This window comes from Pleurodeles waltl, chromosome 3_1 (genome assembly GCF_031143425.1).
Source record: "Pleurodeles waltl isolate 20211129_DDA chromosome 3_1, aPleWal1.hap1.20221129, whole genome shotgun sequence".
NCBI lineage: Eukaryota > Metazoa > Chordata > Amphibia > Caudata > Salamandridae > Pleurodeles > Pleurodeles waltl.
Window position 1 is genome coordinate 953,763,232 of NC_090440.1, and position 6,000 is coordinate 953,769,231.

Sequence of the window (6,000 nt, forward strand, 5' to 3'; positions counted from 1 at the left end):
GAGGTCAGAGGATACAGCCTTCTTTAATGAGCAGGAGGATTTCATCCTCGCTGAGGACATTGTCCATGCCCTGCATGCCTCTGTCGCACAATCTGTCAACCAAGCCCTGGCAGTTGCGCTCCAACCTATCACCAGGCAGCTTAAGCTCTATTCCTTGACCATCCTCCCTATGGCAATCCCATACACCTTTCCTCGAATAGTCAGGAGAAGCACCCCCAGGCCCTGAATGGCCCCACGCAGAGCCCATGGCCCATCTCTCCCAGTCTCAGTCGCCCTCAGACCACCAGTATTCAACGTAACCGTCCACTAGCGCCCACACCCTTTCCTACCCCTCCTCAGACGATGCCTCTGACGCCTCCTATTCATCCCAGACAGATTCAGATGACAAATCGATCCCTCGCAAACGACGCAGACACTCCTATGATGGACAGCACGCCCCCCCTCCCTTCTCTGAAGGTTCAGGCCCTACATCTGCTCTCAGTTTTAACCCAGACAAAATTATCCACCCCAGGTCGTCAGACTGGGTCCCACTCCCGGTAGTGACGAACTATGCCCATGCACGCATAAGAAAGGCCTTAGACAAGGAGGTCCGGAGTCGCCTCCAGTCCAAGTGTCCACGTCCAGACATACCCAACAAGCTGGCTATGACCCCTGAGCTGGACCCGAATTTGGCAACCTTCCTAAAATGCTCCACAAAGGACCCCAAGAACGGCATGGATAGGTCCTGAAAGTCCTGCCAGGACAAAGCCCTGGACCCCTCTGGTCAATTATGTAAGATCTTAGACTTGGCACTGGCAGCGAAAGAGTCCGGCTCGCAAGTGGACCCTGACACACTGGCAGGATGGGCGCAGTGCACGCTCTGTCTATTGGGGAACGCTAGCGGCGCTATCTCCATGGTGAGGAGGAAATCTATCCTACTTCGGATAGACCCAAAGCTGGCAGACCTTGCAAATGCTGAACCGAGGCCCCTTGCTGATGGACTCTTGTTCGTCAACAAATTTGTAAAGGATGTGGGCAAATTCATCCATATATTCACTGCGCTGGACAAATCCCAGACCTCTCTGAACAAGGTCTTTCTAAATTGGATTTTTGCCAGGGCCGGCAGACTTTGAGGGTGCCTGTACAGCCGTGTTGCCTCCAGCAGCCCTCAGAGACCCTACACCGCAGCTGGCAGAGGACTCTCGTCTCCCCGAGACACCTTTTACCCGGCCAGAGCCCGAGCAGTCCATGCCCTCTTCAACCGAGGTGGTCTCAAGGCCAATTACAACTCGGCTCAAACCCTCAAGGTAAGCTTGATTTCATATTCTCAGGTAGCCCTAGGGTGAAGGACCAGGTTTTTCCTAAGCAATTGGTCGGCAATAAATCATACCAATGGGTTCTAGAGAAAGTTGCAGGTTTCTGCCTCAAATTCTTTGGGAATCCTCAAAAGGTGTCCTTGCCGCTCCTATCCATTTTTCCCAACTAGATCTAGTTTTTATTCATCAAGAGGTCCAAGAATTGTTACTCAAAGACACAATTGCTCAGTGTCAGCCAGACCCTTCAGGCTACTGCAGCAATATTTTTACGGTAAACAAGAGATATGGAGGGTTCACGCCTTGTGATCAATCTGAAGGAGTACAATACCTGGATTCTGTACTGGCACTTAAAGATGAAAGGGATCCATCTGCTCAGGGACATTTTCAGGGAAGGCGACTGGATGGTACACTTGGACCTGAAAGATGCTTATCTCACAATTTCGATATTTCCCCCTCACAGAAAATACCTATAATTCCAGTAGGACAGTCAATTGTTCCACATCAAGGTTCTTCCGTCGGCCTTTCCTCCGCACCCTGGTGCTTCACCAAGGTTATGCACCCTGTTCGGGCCAAAGGAGTCCGGATGATTGTCTACTTGGACGATATGCTGCTGATAGCACAGGATGCCCCTTTCCTCATGCAACATTTAGAGTAGACCATACGGTTCCTGGGATCCCTTAGATTGGACCGTACGGGACCTTGGATTCTTGATCAATGTAAAGAAATCCGGTTTGATGCCATCTCGGCAGATGGAGTTTCTGGGGTTCCAGATTGACTCTGTTTCCTCTCTCATGTCCCTTCCAGCCCAGAAGTTACAATCAATCCGGAAGGAGACCAATCCCACTCTTCAGAAGGACAAGATATCCCTAAGGGTTCTGGCCAGGATAGTGGGACTTCTAGCGTCCTCTATACAAGCCATATTTCCAGCACCCCTACATTACAGGGCGCTACAACGTCTAAAAATCTATCACCTTTAAAATTATCTTTCTTACACAGAACTCATCGCTCTCACTCAGGAGACGTGGTGCGAACTTCAATGGTGGCTGGACCACATGGCAGCGTGGAACGGCAGGTCATCTTCAGATCTTGCCTAGATGTCATTCTGGAATCAGACGCCAACAAGTGAGGCAGGGGAGCTAGATGCCACTCCGTCTCCACAGGAGGGCGTTGGTCTCACGAGGAGTCTCGACTTTACATAAATTGTTTGGAGCTGTTAGCAGGCTCACTTGCCTTAAAAACCCTGGCCCCTCATTCCAACTGTTGTGTTCTCCTGTGCATGGACAGCATCTCTGCAGTGCATTACGTCAACAAGCTAGGCGGGATGAGGTCCTGTGTTTTAGCAGAGATAGTGAAAGCGTTTTGGCACTATTGCCTCCAGAATCAGATCTCAGTAACAGCAGAATACCTTCCAGGTCAAGTCAATACGGTAGCAGACTGGAATTCCAGATTCCTCAGAGATCCCAGCAAGTGGAAACTCCATCCCTTGGTTTTTGACGCCCTTCAAAGGAGGTGGGGACAGTGTCACATAGACCTCTTTGCGTCCCTTCTCTCCCATCAGCTGCAACAGTTTTACTCTTGGAGACCAGACCCCATGTCAATCGCCACAGATGCCTTTCTCCAAAAGTGGACAGGGCCACTCCTGTATGCCTTTCCCCCCTTTATAATGATACCCAGGGTCGCGTCTCACTCTCTCAATCAGAAAGCGGAGCTGATTCTGAACACTCCCCTCTGGAGAGCTCAGCCTTGATTTTCCAGTTCTTCTGGAAATGTCCAGGGATTTCCCAGTTCAGATTCCCTCAGTCCCGGAACTATTGCTGGACCCAGCTGGGTAGACTCACCCTCTTCTGATCCAAGACAAATGACACCTCATGGCTTGGTGCATTTCGGGCAATGTTGGCACCTGCCAGGCCTTTCGGAGCAGATTGCTTTCCTTCATACTAGCATCTTGATCAGACTCCACCCATGTACTATATGCCTCGGCATGGCGCAGATGGGTGGGTTGGTGCAACCCTCAGGATTTGAATCCCTTGGGGGCACCAGTTGCTGCTATAGTCAATTTCTTGGCAGAGATAGCATCACAGGGGCTAAGTTTCTGCATTGCAAATAATTATAGATCCACTATCTCAGCAGGTCATGTCTTCCTAGACGGTAAACCAATAGTGGAACACCCTCTTGTGTCTAGGGTGAGGAGGGGTATCTGATTGGTTAATTCTCCTCAGCTGAAGTACACATCTTTGGTATGTCAATATAATCTTAAACTTCTTGCGATAATGGCCTTGTAACGCAGACTTCTCTAGAAAACAATTGTCAGCTAAAATGACAATCTTGTGTTTAATGTCATGTAGACGTGAGTCTGATGTGAGAGCTCTAGACATTTCTACTTGCGTGTTTTCCCCAAATGGAGTTACCTTTTTAAATCCCAGGAGAGCGAAGACTTGTTCAAGGCAAGTAACCTATCCTAGTTATGCAGAAGATACCAAACTGTGAGTGGTGCATTGTTTAAAGGAATATGAGAGAATTACATCAATCTCCTGGGGGCCAATTGTTAATTGCACTTCCGAAACCTTTTCATCCACTACCTTCTGCGACTTTAGCTCACTGGGTAGGATGGATTCTGACTGAAGCAGGGATAGATACTTCTGTCTTTGGAGCCCACTCTGCGAGAGGTGCTATGGCATCGAAGTCTTTTTCTCTTGGCTCTCAGTTACAAGAGATAATGAGGGCAGCAGACTGGTCACCCGACTCAACATTCAATTATGAAAAACCAGTTTTGGATGTAGCCTCGGTTGTCTTATAACAGCTTTAAACAAGCATAATCCGAAGCCTCTGGTCCTGACATAAAGTGACAAATTTTCGAGCATACGCAACAAGAATTTTCAATTCTATTAAGGACACGGAGGCGAGGATTATTCAGCCCAATATATCTAGTTTTTACCCACCCAGAAATGTTGTCTCAGAATAGTGTGTTCATTTATTTCGATGCAATTTTGATCATGTTGTCTTTTAATTATCACTATATACATTGCAATGCATATTTCTCTAAGACTGCATGGGTGCAATGCATTTATTCACAAAATATCCAGCTGAATATTGCATAACATTTGTTTTGTTTTATTCCAGTATCCGATCAGAAGACTTCGTGATGCACCTAACGTGGAATACGTCTTCCTTCGGCTATGTTGGCCTGCTGTTTTGAGGAATCTGCCGATTCGACGCTGGATCCAGTTCTCAGTTTCTTGTTAAGACTGTTTTGTCTATTGCATTTATGACTTTATTCCTCACTGCAAAGAAAGAGGAACGAGTATGGAGGTTATCGAAGATATGTGACAGTATGGACGTCGATTGGTGGTGGTGCTTGATATCATGTTTATGGGATTTGTAGTTTTTATAAAAGTTTTATTTTATTGACTGCTGTGTTTTGTGAATAATAAACAGCGAAGAAGGAGAAGCATAATTCTCACCTCTGTGTTCTTAACAGAATTGAAAATTGTTGTTGCCTATGCTCAAAATGTTTTCATTGCCACGACCTAGAGACAGGGTAAAAACAATGAGGCAGGTACCCTCTAACCCTTTTGACCAGGGTAGAAAATGAAAGTCAATTATTGGTCAATACAAGGGGGAAGTAACCTAGACTTCCATGGTAATCCAATGACTAAATAAATCTAAGTGTACAAACAATGTAACATCAATAGTGATTTATTGCATTATGCATCTTTTTGACCTATTATTGTAGACACAAGGATATACTTGTCTGAATAGGTGCTCCTATTAAAAACAGTGAAAGTGAATATTGTGCAGGCAAGTGAGGGTGATATATATATACAATATGTACAATAGGTGGTTTAGGAATAATATGGACTTCATGCAGCTCCATCAGTCCGGGAAGCCCTGTAGTCACATAGGGGCATATTTATACTCAGTCTGCGACAATTGTGCGGCAAAACTTTTGACGCACAATCAGCGCAAACGTTGCCCCTTATTTAAACTTTGAAGCCTGCGGACGACAAAATTCCACAGTGTGCGTAATTTTTTGGATGCGGCAACCCACCTTGCGTTAATTATATGCAAGGTAGGCGTTCCCGTCCCAAAAATGGCTTAAAGGGCCGTGCGTTGTATTTAGGCTTTCAGGCAAAAATGACGCACGGCCGGGAGGCGGAGCCAGAAAATGACACACAGCCCGACTTGTGTCAAAAATTAACGCCTGGGTCAGGGCAGACGTTAAAATGGGGCAAACACACCTGTATTTAATCAGAACACACAGAACAAACAACAGAGCAGCAGAGCAGCAACAGGGAGCCATGGAGGTGATACTAATCCAGCGTGCACGCAGACGCAGATCCCAGCAGCAACAACAGCAGCTACAACAACACCAGCAGGGACCCCAAAGGCAGCGCAGAAGGCAGGAGAGGATATTCCGCCCAAGAGCCACCCTTCAGGGCCTCAGGGAACACGACATCATACAGAGGTACCGGTTGAACTGGCAGGCCATTCAGCAGCTGGTGCGCAACATTGAACAGCAGTTGGCCCCCACTTTGGTGACACCCCGCACCATCCCAACAGAAAAAAAGCTGCTTGCCGTACTTCATATGCTGGCAAGTGGCTCTTTCCAAACAACTGGTGCCCTGGTTGGCGGAATATCACAAGCAGCATTCTCCGCCTTTTTGCCCAAAGTACTGGATGCCATCATTCGACTGACACCCGCCAC

At 47.3% G+C, this 6,000-nt stretch overlaps 1 long non-coding RNA gene across 1 annotated transcript in view; it reads left to right on the top strand.

Moving 5' to 3' along the window:
* LOC138283292 (uncharacterized) overlaps positions 1-4,742 on the top strand; it is a 57,522-nt gene extending 52,780 nt beyond the window's left edge. The window contains exon 3 of the long non-coding RNA XR_011201171.1: positions 4,416-4,742. This is a non-coding gene — a long non-coding RNA (uncharacterized lncRNA). The remainder of the gene's footprint in view (positions 1-4,415) is intronic.
* Positions 4,743-6,000: the final 1,258 nt, after the last annotated feature.